General features: G+C 44.0%; 1 long non-coding RNA gene across 1 annotated transcript in view; it reads left to right on the forward strand.

The window, feature by feature from the left end:
• Window positions 1-14,974, forward strand: part of LOC146821686 (uncharacterized) — a 204,746-nt gene that overhangs the window by 14,982 nt on the left and 174,790 nt on the right. The gene's annotated exons all lie outside the window — the stretch shown is intronic.

Genomic DNA, 14,974 nt, shown 5'->3' on the forward strand with positions numbered 1-14,974 from the left:
ATAAAGGTCGAACTGATCCTGTTGGGTCCGTCACCACTTGGGAGTGTCTACTGGGGAATTGCTCAGATGATGCGCTTTGGATGTTGTCTTCCGGGGCACTCCCTATACCCTCCTGGTCACTGGGTCCTTTCCGTGTCTGATGTATCATGTCCGGAACTGTCATGACCAGCTGTATCCCCATTGATGTTGACCCCTTCTCCTCCACTTGTCCTGGATATATCTGAAATGTCATAGAACGGGTTTATTGCAACTGAAGTTTCCACACCTGACCATTACAAATCCACAGAAAATACTGAAGAAGTCCATTTATCATACCACCTTCATGGTTCACTCCATAGACTTCTACTTCAGCATGAACACAAGCATACATGCTACATGTGATGAAAACAGTTGTGTCTACTTATGTCATAACCCCAGACAGGCCCAAATGCATTGAAGGAATACTATACACTCCATCCTCATGTCCATACTAGGATTGTTGATCACTTTGCATACTTTGGCACTTTTTCCATTCCATTGTAAAATTAAATAACCACATAGTATGAATCAAAATTTGAGATTTACACAATGCTCATACAAGGCCCAGAATAAAACACATCTAACCATTTCTCATGACATAACAGGATGTTATGAAGTTCAAGTTATACACCAATGTACCATCATCTACTGTTGTGGCAGACATCATGTTCCATGTAAATCCTAATTGCACACAGATGACACGTTGCACTACAATTAAACCATATGTCCACTACCTGAAAAGTCAAATTACAGCTGTACACAGGTACTTTATTTATGTAACACATTTACCAGATAAAGTTCAGTGAAAACATTTAGGTTCAAATATTTGGGCGATAGATACCCTGAATTCACACAGCACATGATACCATATAACCATATGAACATCCCCAATCTTTCTTCGCACAGGGATGGCGCTAGTCATAGATTGCATAGATTGCATATCAACAAGCCAATGCTTGTGGATAGGTTTTGAATGTCCCTAGGACATGAAGATGTGGGATCACAAGAGTCCCAATGGACAGGCACGGATTGTAAGGATCAGTGTAAACACTCACAATGGATCCTCACAGTTCTACATCTCACTCCCTCATGTATGTCACCAGTCAGCAAATGAGTGTTATGAAACACTATTACAGATGAATCATCAACTGCCAAATGCACACTGGCCAACATGCAGGCACTACTGCTGATGGCACCAGCAATGTTTGCACTCATATTTCACTATGTGAACCGCACTTACGAGTGAGAACTGTTGTACAGTCACTGCATGTACTGTGAACTCTATGTCATGTCCCATGCAATAGGGTGTTGTGAGGTACCATGACATACAACACACCATTTTGACCTTCTGAAGGGTAAACTTCCTTTGCATAACTGTCCAGACTAATTTCCTGCCAGGCCCTTTGCAATGATGCATATGGTCCATAAAGGTCCCTAGAGGTCCATAGAAGCTAGTATCATAATATACGGGCCATCCTAAGACTAAGGTCACAAGGTATGTGGTATGTGTGACACAAGGAGTTACCTCTCTGGGGCTTGTGTAGTCATGTTTACTGCTTATTTAAGTATCCAAATAAGTCAACATAAGTTTGTGTTGTTTAAACAGCCATCAAAGGGCACCACTTTTGCCATATGAGGCACTGTAACAGGGATGACAATCAACATACCATTGTATGCATTGTGTATACATTGTGTGATAAGGAATATTGTAGTCAATCAGATGATTCACATTTCTGAACTCTTCAAAAGTAATCCACTATCTACACTGTTCATGTCTCAGATATGCATTAGGCCTGTACAGTGAAAGCAACAACTAAGAAGGGGGACCCCTGAAAAATGATGAAGGCAGGTATGGCAGGGGAAGTAAAGACAACCAATAATCAGAAATACCAGCCAAAATGATTGGAGAAAGGCCCTATAAAGGGTCCTACTATAAATAACAACACACCGTGGCAGATCAAGACAGTAATCAACAAGAATTCAACGAAATTCAAAAAAATATAAATAAATATATAATTCAGCAACAGAGTAATTTAATCACAATAATCAGTCAAATGTATTGTATTTTTAACACCATTTTGTTATATATACATACATTTGTTGCAAAGCAGCATTCCATAATATACATAGATTTAATAATTCTGTCCCACACACCTCATTCAAAAACCACAATCATACTATCACACATTCCCTAATCAAATCATCCTATATACAACAACAAACAAATTCTATTCATAAAAGTCAAAGAGCATTGAGATAATACATCTGCCACATAATGGTTGAGTGGCAAGATGACAATAGACATCCACAGTGTATGGGTAGTGGGATTCCGACTACCCAATAGCCTTAAAAATGCCAACGCGCGTTTCTGTGTCAAGCCCCCGCCGGGGCTACACCTTTATCAGGGCGAGGATGGACAAGTGGTGTGGGACAGGCACACCTGAAGGTCAGACTCTTTAGGAGAAATGGAAAAACAAATTTTCCCCCCAGAGAAGTAGGATAAACTCTAGGAGGGATGAATACCCTTAGATAAATATCTAAGGTAGCAGGAAATCTATCAAGGTCCAAGATAGTCCTGGTCCGAGGTTAGGGATCTGGGGGGTCCAAAATACAGGACAAATAGTAAGTAGGATATCGTGCATGGTAAAAGCGTTCAGCGATATGATCTTGGTATCAATATCCAGAAACGGGCGCAATTAGATACCTAGATTTTTTAGCAAACTTGCGTGCCACGATGCATTTATTCTGCAGTTAGTTACGGGAACGCATCCTCAAAATGCGAGCATTTTGAGGATGGCGTTCCCGTAACTAACTGTTTTGTTGAATTCTTGTTGATTACTGTCTTGATCTGCCACGGTGTGTGGTTATTTATAGTAGGACCCTTTATAGGGCCTTTCTCCAATCATTTTGGCAGGTATTTCTCCTTATTGGTTGTCTGTACAGTGGAAGCAACACTGTTAGAAAAATTTCAACATACCTGTGTAAGAGGACAGTCATTACTGACAGACACACATTGACACTGTGGGTCAATGAAAAGAAGTATCATATCAGGGGGTCACCCAGTCACTGTGCCTCATATAATCCATTTAACAGCTATCAAGCTACTAGTGTAACAGATAACTCTTTATGGGAAAATCCATGGATCAGCAGGTCTACAGGGACATTACTCTGTGCATCAATTCTCCTGCCACAGTAACTCTGGCACATGCTGACCCATGGCCCAGACTGCCCACATATCAATGTCAGGCCTTGTTCTCTGCAGGCTGAGGCTAATTGTGCCACATAAACCTCACATTTCCACCCCTTCAATACTGAAAGGTAAAACGTTTGGCCATTCCATATGCGGACAAACAGTTTTTGCATACTCTGAAAGGGTCTGTGAGGTAAAGCTACCTCCAGACAACTGTTTTACTGAGTCCGATGTGGGCATCATCCTAAAATGCTTCCAACAGTATACAGACATGGCTCATGGTGTGAATCCTATACATAACAAAGCACATATACCATGATGTGATTTGAAAACTAATTCTAGCTTCTATAAACGTGATCCCTGAGTAGAGATATGTATGTACCACAAGTAGAAAATCACCCCCCCACACACATTCCAATGGTGACCTTCTCTCCACAAAGTCCAGAACCCATAATCCATTACATGAGGGCCCTGAGTTGGGGCCACACAATGTATGCAAGCAACATAATATTTATACTCTGACACTCCAGGTGCATTGTAGCCTATAGGAATGGAAAAGAGCCAGTTTAATAGAGTCAAATATGTATTTAAGAAACGTACCTGTTCCTCTGGTGAGCCATAGAGCTAAGAATACAGGGGATGGACCTCATCTACGAGGTTGTGCAGCTCCGCTACAGTGAAGGGACAGGCCCTCTCCCCTGTAGTCCGTGCCATGATTTCTCCCGGATGTGGCAATCATCCTAGCAATTAGTGGAGTGACAAGGCCTCATGGTAGTTGTTGTCACTTCAATCTCACTTTACCAACATTTGAGAAATGGTAGCCTGTGTGACTAGAGTAGATCAGTAGTAACATGGCAAACAATTGAGAAGGAGAAAAGAGAGTCTAGCATCTTGGTTAGAGCTTGAGTGACAAAGTCTCATGATAGTTGTAGTCATATCAATGTCACTTTACCAACATTTGACAAATGCCAAACTGCATATTAAGTTAAAAGCTCAACCTCTCCCTGGCGAAGAACCCCGAAGACACCAGACTCAGTTTCCAGGAAGGAATGAAACACGTCACAGCATGGATGAACAACAGCTACCTTAAGCTCAAATCAGAGAAGACAGAGGTCCTCGTCCTTGGACCCTCCTCCACTGCCTGGGACACACCTGGTGGCCTTCCGCCCTCGGAAACCCACCCACTCCATCAGACCACGCCCAAAACCTCCTTGACTCCTTCCTCACCATGACTCGCCAGATCAACGCCGTCACCTCCACCTGTTTCAACTCCCTCAGCATCCTCTGCAAGACCTTCAAGTGGATCCCCTCCAAATGCAGAAAGACTGTCACCCACGCACTCATAACCAGCAGACTGGAATACGGAAATGCCCTCTAAGCCGGAATCAACAAAAACCTGCTACACAAGCTCCAAACCATTCAGAACACCACAGCAAGACTCTTCCTCGGAACCCCACGACACGAGCACATGACCCAGCACCTACGAGAACTCCACTGGTTTCCCATCGAGAAGAGAGTAACCTTCAAGCTACTCACCCACTCCTAAAAATCCCTCCACAACATCAGACACCTCAACGAAAGAGTCTCCTTCCACATTCCTAAAAGGAACCTCCGCTCCGCCGACCTCGCCCTGGCAGAGACCCAACTCATCTGCAAAACCAAAGCAGGAGGAAGAGCCTTCTCCTACGTCGCAGCAAAGACCTGGAACGAGCTTCCAGACAACATCAGATGCTCCCCCACTCTGCACACCTTCAGGAAGAGCCTCAAGACCTGGCTCTACGACTGATCCGGACCCGCACCCTCCCCCCCAGTGTCTTGAGACCCTCACGCGTGACTAGCGTGCTTTATAAACCCCTGATTGATTGATTGAACATCAGTAGTGACATGGCAGATTAGTGAGAAAGGGCAAAAGGAGTGTAGCATCTTGGTTATAGTTGGAATAACAAGGCATCATGGTAGTTGTAGTCACTTCAATCTCACTTTAGCAACACTTAACAAATGGTAACCTGCATAATAAGTTAACCTAAGTAGTAACATTGCAGACATGTGAGAAGGCGCAAAAGGAGTGCAGCATCTTGGTAAAGTTTGAGTCACAAGGCCACATGTATTTATAGTCACTTAAATGTCACTTTACCAACACTTGAGAAATTGTAACCTACATAATATTTTAACATCAGTAGTAACATGGCAGACAAGTGAGAAGGGGCAAAAGAAGTGTTGCATCTTGGCTAGAGTTAGAATGGCAAGGCCTAAGGGTTGTTGTAGTCACTTCCATCTCACTTTACCAACACTTGAGAAATGGTAACCTGTGTGACTAGTGTATATCAGTAAAACATGGTAGACAAGTTAGAACGGGCAAAGGGGGTCTAGCATCTTGGTTAGAGTTTGAGTGACAAAGTCTCATGATAGTTGTAGTCACATCAATGTCACTTTACCATAACTTGACAAATGGTAACCTGCAGATAATACCTTAACCTAAGTAGTAACATGGCAGACAAGTGAGAAGGTGCAAAAGGAGTGTAGCATCTTGGTTATAGTTCGAGTCACAAGGCCACATGGTAGTTGTAGTCACTTTACCAACACTTGTCAAATTGTAACCTGCATAATACACTAACATCAGTAGTTACATGGCAGAAAAGTAAGAAGGGGCAAAAGGAGTGTAGCATCTTGGGTAGAGTTGGAGTGGCAAGGCCTCATGGTAACTGTAGTCACTTCAATCTTACTTTACCAAGACTTTAGAAATGGTAACCTGCAAGTTTGGTGTCGAACAATTGTAATATGGCAGACAAGTGAGAAGGGGCAAAAGTCGTCTTTCATCTTGGTTAGAGATGGAGTGACAAAGCCTCATGATAGTTGTAGTCAATTCAATGTTACTTTAGCAACACTTAACAAACACTCAGTATACCATAGCTGTTGGTAACATGCATTTGGGATGGACCAAACATTTACACTTTCACACACATCATTGGATTGATATTTTGATGGCAATTCACTTTCAGACAGCATTGGAACATGTGGTGTGTCATGGAGTTGGACACATGTGGTCTTATATGCAACAATACACATTGCCACATACAAACCAACATCTCAGATACTTTGAATATTTTATGTTGGGAAAATAGAGAACACAATAACAAAAGCAGAGTTGAGAGCAAACAGGACATTGTGATATTGTGGCAGTTGCTGAAGTGTAACTTATGAGAGTCCACTCCCTCTTCTATTCCTGACAAGCCCTCAGTATGCAGGATGTCTAAGACCTTCTCCTCCAAAGGTAAGAGTGGTAATTGTGCACTAAGAGGCCCACAGGAAGTCCTCTGAGTATCCAAGTGGCGGCTGCTGTACTTGGTACGTATTCTCAACCTGAGGTCATTCCACCTATTCCTAATGTCGCTCTGTGTGTGCAGGGTGATACCAACAGCACTGTTTCATGTTTCTTACTGAGAGGAGCCAGTTAGATTTGAGACCCAAAAATGTGTGGTTCTACTCTAATGATTTCATCCACCACGACTGTCCACTCTTGCTCAGTGAAGCTAGTTTCTTTTCCCAGGCATGGTGAAAAAGAAATGTGAGCGAGGATATGAATAAAAAAAGTGATAGTGGTAAAAAGGTACAAAAAAAATATTACAGGTTATGGAGAATGCAAAATGAGGAGATGAAAAAAGGGGTACCTTACCTAAAAATGCAGAAAATTGTGGTGCCTGTCTTGCTGTGCTGCAGTTTGGAAGCAAAGGATGCTAGTCAGGGATGGGATGTGTTTTTAGTGTGATTTGCAGGTGAGTCTACTCGCCAAAGCACATCAGGTGATTAGCTTTTAAATCCATCCAAAAGTCACTGTTGTGTTTTTTTTTGGGGCACGTACTGCGACTGTCAACCACTGTTGAGTTGTTTGAGTTGTTGACTACTGCTGTGAGACCGCGTGTGCGACTGTGTAGTCGTAATGCGCTCAGCGGGTGAACCACTGACCTGGCAACATCATTAGATGCACCGCCGACATTGTAGACTGCGGCGGTCCCACCAAGTAGACTGCCGTGGTCGGTGTTTCAGACAGCACAACTTGTAAAACGGCAGGTCGTAGGTCGCCGGCGCAACGGTGGCATTGACGAAGTGGATGCAGTTCTCGGGCATTTGGACCACCAAACTCGTAATCAGGCCTTAAGCATTTATAGAGTTAATCATCAGCGCGCATCTTTGTTCACTCCCGTCAATTGTCACATTCACTGCACCATTTAATGGAGCCCATAGATGTTATACCTATCTAGTGTCTAATTGCACCAGTTTTTAAATAACCTGCACTCTGCCCCCAAGTCTATACAGTTTATTTTGCCTATGAAAGAGAGGATCAAAAGCATCCTCCATGGGAACCAGTGCTTGTTTTGTGAATATTATGTACCCAGGTGCCCAGGAATACTGGGTTGTTCCAAATTGTGTTTGACTTCTGAGCTCTAGGCTAATTCAAGAATACTAGTAAAGCAAGAAATTAAAACCTATTACAACTTTCAAAGATGGTATTCAACTTCGTACCTGTTTGGGCAATCAAGTTCTTGTGCAAGGAAATAGTGAGGTCAGCTATTCTCGTCTCATGAGGCTGGCTGCATTGATAACTCAGCGCATGATAACTAATCCTGGGCGGCCAACTATGCTACGCTCGCGTAGTTTGCGTAGTTTGTGCTACTTCACGCTACTCAAATTGCACGTAGCACAGTGCAAAAACACGCAGCGTAGCGTAGTTTGCATTTTTTGCTCACTCGTGGTCCTCAACATCAAGTTGGCGACCGCGAGCGAGCAAAATGATATCCTGGCGAGACTTTTTCCTCATTCGTGATCAGCAACATCAAGCTGGCGATCGCGAGCGTGGAAAATAAACCTCCTGGTGAGATTCTCAACGTGGGGAGGTCAGCTTTATCATTGCAAGTGGTCGCATATGCTCGCAACCGCTCGCGATGAGAAGCTACTAGTCCGCGTTGAGGAAGCTGCCGCTCGAGTAAAAATCTACTCGAGCGGCAGAAAACGACAGCTCGCACTGTGCAAGATGCCGTTTTCAATGATTGCACAGTACGGACAAGCATCCGGCACTGTGCAATCATCCCAAACAGCGCACTACGCAGTTCGCGTAGCGCTACGCGTATCTCACGTAGTGCGAAGTGCACTTCGCGTAGCTACGCGTAGCGCTGCTACGCAGACTACACCCAGGGTTAATGCTATCTCAGTGCACGAAGCCTAAGTGCCTCACGTTCCAGTAGCTTTCATTAGGACCCAGAGTCGTGACCTATGGCCTGTCCCTATGTCGCCTGATATGAAGACTCCTCTCTGCCCTTTACTGTTTGTGATCAAGTTTTATAACATAATCTCATTGATTTTAAAAATAGTTGATGGAAATAACTAACCGAAATTGGACCAATGCCCTTTCAGTTACTTGTTTTATTTCCAGAGTCTGTGTTCTTTTAATGTCACTACCAGCGAGACCTCTAGTTATTAACCTTCTAGAAACGTGTAGAAATGATAAAAAAGTTAATGTAAAAACCAAGCAGTCAGCCTTTAGATAGAACATTGCAAATATAATAACGTAGACTTGATTAACACACTGCAAAACCAAATGTTTGTCCTATAAATCATGTTTGTTCAGCATTTTTATTTATTGTTTAGCGCATGTAGCTTAAGGAGAGGAATACCTTGCAGAGAAAAGACACAAAATTAATGGCAAAGATTCACAAACAAATACACAATACAGACGCTTCAAAACTATTTACCGAACAGGAAAACCAGTGATAGTGGGAGTGATGTTCTAAAATTCCCCCTAATTGGGAACCTGCAAATAACCAGTGAAAATCTAATCCTACAAACTTTGTCACATCAGTGATGAAGGCCTACTGCCATTGCCAATACATGAATGAATGAATAACTGAATGCTGATTAATTATGGACTCAGTTATCCAGGATCCGGGTGTGAGAATGGAAAGAGTGTGGGAGTTACTTTTAAAGTAAAAAAACAGTTTGCCGTCAGTTTGCAAAAACACAGGAGAGACTCAACTGTCCAATTAATTAAGGGGAGAGCATTCCGAGCTGAAGCAGTAAGGGGGATAAAGGGCCTACCTCTTCTCCTTGTATTTCTGATGGCAGGAATGTTTACAAAACTTGGAAAGGAAGAGTGCAAGATGTGGGCAGAAGCCTACCGGGGAAACAACTTTAGTACCTGGACATACTGAGGTCCTGTTAAGTGAAAGGAACAACAGCAAATATAAAATGTTTTAAAATGTATTGTTGTTTATGGGACGCTAATGAAGAGACTTATGGAGGGAAGAGATCCTAATTTGTTCACATGTGCAGTGGTTTATTGTATTATTTGCATTTGCGAGCCGCTACCAATCACAGGTGGCGGGGGGGGGGGTAGGGAGTAAATAAAAAAATAATTTTAAAAAAATTACAGAGACTTACCTGAATGTCGCCGGTTGCTGTCGCCTCTGCTCCTTCTCCTCAGCACACAACAGGAGGTTTCCAGCCTCCCAGAAGCCCCTGCCTCTGCTAATGTAGCTTTGTGATTGGTCTGAGCGGCATGGATTGACACTCAGACAGGGGCTTGGAGGCTCTGCATGTTCCTCACCAGGCTGTGTAATGCTGCCTGGTTGGGAAGATGCAAAGTGCGCAAGAGGGCAAATCAATCAGTCACGCGCACTTAGGGACTGCGCCTAACACTCCTTCCCCTGCCCCCTGCACTGCCCAGCCCCACCAGCCCCTCACCAAACCAAAGCAGGAAGGAAAACGAAACTGATAACTTTAGTTATTATCATTTTCACATTCCTTTTTACACTGCTCGCAGAGCAGGAGCTGCCACTGACTATTTGTAGCTTCTTTAGGAGTTATCTAGTGACACAAGGTAAAGGGAGTTGGAGTAGTACAAGCATAATTTAATAGGTGATTGGATAATGGTTCTGTGAAAAATGAAGAAGAAAAGGAAGAATTTGCCAAATTTGTGTATGAAATAGAAGAAACGTTTTGTTCATTAGAACAAGCTTTTGAATGTGCAAGTAATGGAACATTGTCAAAACAACAAACTTCTAGACACCATCCAGTTAGGTTTCCGGTCAGCGCACTGCATTGAAATCACTCTAAACAAGGCCACCGAGGAGATCAGAGCAACGCTCAACCAAGGGAACAGTGCTGCCCTGATTTTACTTGATCTCTTGGCAGCCTTTGATACAGTCCATCATTGATTTTTGCTGGACCGCCTGAACACATGCGTTGTATTTGGAACTGCCTGGAAGCTGCTCAAATCTTTTCTTACAGATCGAGAGGGGAAACATCCATTACAAGGCAGTCATTACAATGACCTACCTTTACAAAGCAACTGCCTTTACATCGCATGCCAATACAATGCATGCCATTGCAATGCATGCCATTACAATGCATACCATTACAACGCAAGCCATTACAATGCATTATAAGGTAAGTAATGGAGATTTTTTTAGTATTAGGGTGGGTATGGGTTTTGGGGTACATGGGAATAGTAATTTGTACCCCTAAACTAGCCAACACTATCCCTACTGTTGCACTCACTGGAGTGGGAATAGTAATTTTTACCCCTACACTATCCAACACTTACCCTACTTTCGCCCTAAAAGTATTATGCGTTGTGATGGTATGCACTGTAATGGTATAAGTTGTAATGGAATGTGTTGTAATGGTAGTTTTAAAAAATGCGTTGTAATTTCATGAGTTGTAAAATCATGCAATGTAATGGTAGTTGCGATGTAAACACTGTGTTGTAAAAGCATGTGTTGTAATTGCATGCGTTGTAACGTCACATATTCATCGAGAGCAATCAGTATGTCTCAGAGACTTTACATCTCCCTCTTTTTCTCTTTCATGCTGGGTCCCACAAAGGATCTTCGCTCAGCCCTATGCTATTTAATGTTTATGTCACTCCACTAGCAGATCTGATCCATTCCTTTGGTTTCACCTTAACATCATACACAGATGATGCACAAATTGTCGTCTCACTCTCCCAGGAGCAACAGATGTAGCCTCCAACTTCTGGGATTGCATGCGATCAGTCAGCCTGTGAATGTCATTCAATTGCCTTAAATTGAATTCCACCAAAACTAAGGTGCTACTATTTGGAACTCAACCCTCCTTCTGGCCCCAAGACTGGTGGCCACTTGAGCCAGCTCCTCTTCCATCACCAGTCAAATCAGTTAGAAACCGCTCAGGTAGGATTAATACTGGGGTCTATAGACTACCTCTAAGTATTATTTGAACCTATGCGGTAGTGAACCTAACTGGTGAAAAGAAAATGGATACAATATGTATAAGGGCAGATCCCTTTAAGGACGAAATCCCTCACTCACCAATGGTGACATGCTTCATCATAGGGACTCTCCTCCCACGGGAAAAACCTAGTTCCCTTGGGGGCTACAACCCCCTCGCTGAGAGGGAGGAGCTCAGGGATGTTTTATCTCAAGTATTTAGTATGATGAGCAAGAAGGTGTGAGCAAGGGTGCAGCGCAAAAAATAAAATTAGTGAATATGTGAAAAACGGTGATGAGTTAAAACTGGCTAGGAGGCACCAAAGCCAACTTTAATCAAAAGGTGCCTACTGTCGGAATTTAAAAAGCAGTACACCTGCAGTATGGATTTAAAACTGCTATGGTGTGGGTTTTAGATGGTCAACATGTTTCAGCCCACGAAGACTATGGTGCCGATCACGATCCGGTAAAAAAATTGCCCGTCCGACTCGGATCCGGTCTTTTTACCGTACGAATCGTACAAGTGCCGTACAAACTAGCAATCACGATTCGCATGGTAAAAAGCCCATACGAGTCGCATTGGGAATAATTCCCCACACGTCCTCGGGTCGGAAAATGTGTCCGACACCTCCCCGGACGATTTACCGTACAAACGTGAAAAGTGAAGTCCGACCGCGCAAGTACGATCCATCCCGTGCGTCCGATGTCACAACCGTATGGAAAAAACACCGTCCGCACCGAACTCCCATTGCAACCATGGAGACATGTGCCCGCATACGCGCCGTACCCCCCCCAGCCCCGTGAGTACGCGCCGTACCCCCCCAGCCCCCGTGAGTACGCACCGTACCCCCCATGTATGTACACCCCTGTACGTTCGAGTCGTACCCCCACCCGTGTATGGATGGAGCGTACCCCCCGTGTATGTACGGTGCGTACCCCCCGTGTATGTACGGTGCGTTCCCCCCCGTGTATGGATGGAGCGTACCCCCGTGTACGTACGAGTCGTACATACACGGGGGGTACGCACCGTACATACACGGGGGGTACGCACCGTACATACACGGGGGGTACGCACCGTACATACACGGGGGGTACGCACCGTACATACACCGTACATACACGGGGGGTATGCACCGTACATACACGGGGGGATCGGCGCATACTCACGGGGGCTGGGGGGGTCGGCGAGTACTCACGGGCGCTGGGGGGGGCGGCTCGTACTCACGGGGGCTGGGGGGGGGTACGGCGTGTACCGGGCCCCCAATTCCACTCGCATCGCGGCGTACTTCGCTTTTCCGGCACTTTTTGGGTGCCGTAAAAATATTGCCGTCCGGACCGCTCTCGGTTCGAATCGTACTTCCTGGTTCGTGAAACGCTGTCTGAGAGCGTCCCGACGTCACGTCGGCGCTTTCCCCGGATCACATTTGTATGTATCTTTTCGTCGGTCGGTATTTTGTACGACTCGTACGGAAATGGTGTTTCCGTGCGAATCGTACTTGCATGTTTGTAAAGTTTTACAACCGGGTACGAGTCGGGCGGAAAAAAGCCTCCGTCCGACGGTTCGTACCCGGTTTTTACAGGATCGTAATTGGCACCCAAAGGTGGATCGGGCTTTCGTCAGGACCTGTTAGGAAAACGCTACTGCACATAAATGAAGTGAATAAACTATACAAAAAAGGATATCGGGCCAATGCAATGTCAGCTACCTATATATGAACCTGCATGCACCTAGAATGAAAAGAAGATGCCACATGTCAGGAAAAAGTAATATGTGTCATGGCAGTATGAAAAGTTTATTGAGAAACAGGATCTGCATATACATAAACAAAAAACAGAGATACCTTACCCGCAAAAGCTGGGTACAGGATCTCACCTCTCGCCTGGCAACCGCTCAGGAAGGCAGCACCGCTCTACAGAAAAAAACGGGGTTTCATAAGATTGTGGGGTGCGATAAGAGTCATCAAAATCTCACAGAATGATCGTGTAGTGGTCAGACACTTAATATATTGATCATAAAAGATTACTGTTAGTATGAGGAGCTATAAATCATGAAAAAAGAAGCGGGGTGAGCAATTATGCTGCCTTTTGAGATTTGGATGCTGAGTGTTAGACGCTTCAATTTGTCTTGCACACAGCCTGTGGTGAACTCCACTTCTGTTTAGTAAGATTGTTGGGTAGTAGGCTCAGTGTTTGGTATCCTTTGAGCTCCTACTTATATCCCATAAACATGTGTAGATGGTGTTATTATATGGGCTCACCCCGCTTCTTTTTTCATGATTTATAGCTCCTCATACTAACAGTAATCTTTTCAAGTACTAGTGAGTAGAGAAATGCACGCGGAGACTGGGCTTCTATGGAATTCACAAGCGATAATTTTAACATCGTTTCTTGATAATATGCCCCAGAGTAACTTTCTTACATTAGTGTTTTAACCACCTTTTCACTTCCCCCATAAGAGGGAGAGAGAAGTGTCGTCTCGTCTTCCCCAGATGACTAGTAAACTAAAAAAAAAGAATTGCGACCCCCTAGTATGCCACGTCTTTGGTTCTTCACTCACATCACGAAGCTTGTTGGGTGGATATGCTTTTTTTAAAAGTACTCCCACCCACATGAAATTTGTGTGGTGTGCTTCATCGTTGAATCCTCATCCGGTCTTCTAATATCCCCTCATGGTATTAAGTATTATCCTTTGTGGTGGGTGGAGACGTTTTTAAGAAAAGTGGGGGCATATTATCAAGCACGGCGTTAAAAAGTGGCGATAATAGGTTTGATAATATGCCGCAGAGAATTCCAATAGAAGCCCATGTTGACACCAGAACATGGGCTTCTATGGGAATTCTCCAGGGCATATTATCAAGCAATAATTGTAACGCCGTTTCTTGATAATATGCCCCGAGGTCTATTCAAATTTTGTGTGAAAAGCATGGTTTTCAGAAAGAGCATTTTTTTCTAAATGATTTAAGTGAAAAGACAACTCAAAATTAAACCCAGATCCTAGGTACTACATCGCAGAGCACTCTGGGAGATGTGTTTTCAGCCTTTACTCCCCTGCCAACTTCAGTCATAAACTGATGATAGGTGAGTGGCTTACTGGTCTTGGTTAATGTTCTAATTTACAAGGAGACTGCACATGCCGAAAATGTGTGACTTGTATACAAAGCTTTCTGCATTCCGACTCTGCCCCTGCACAAAACGTGCACTTATGGCACAGTGCACTCTGACATATGCTCATTCATCCTTTGCTTAGCAATGTGCTCAAATGTGCATCTGGTGAAATGCCTGATCCTCTAGAAGAGTCCTGAATAGTGCAACACTGCTGATGGGGAAGTTACAATGCAGAAGAATACAGAAGTATCCTTTAGCTGCACTGCCAGTCATGCACTCCATTGCTCATGTAATTCAAGAGTGGGAGCGTACACAATGGCATCTCTACCTCTAATTTAGGAGTCCAAGTGTCTTTCAATTCATGAAGAGGCACTTAAATGCGCACATGTCCATGCGTTGTCGTAGATGATGTGAGTCCAGA

The sequence above is a fragment of the Triturus cristatus genome, chromosome 6 (genome assembly GCF_964204655.1).
Source record: "Triturus cristatus chromosome 6, aTriCri1.1, whole genome shotgun sequence".
NCBI lineage: Eukaryota > Metazoa > Chordata > Amphibia > Caudata > Salamandridae > Triturus > Triturus cristatus.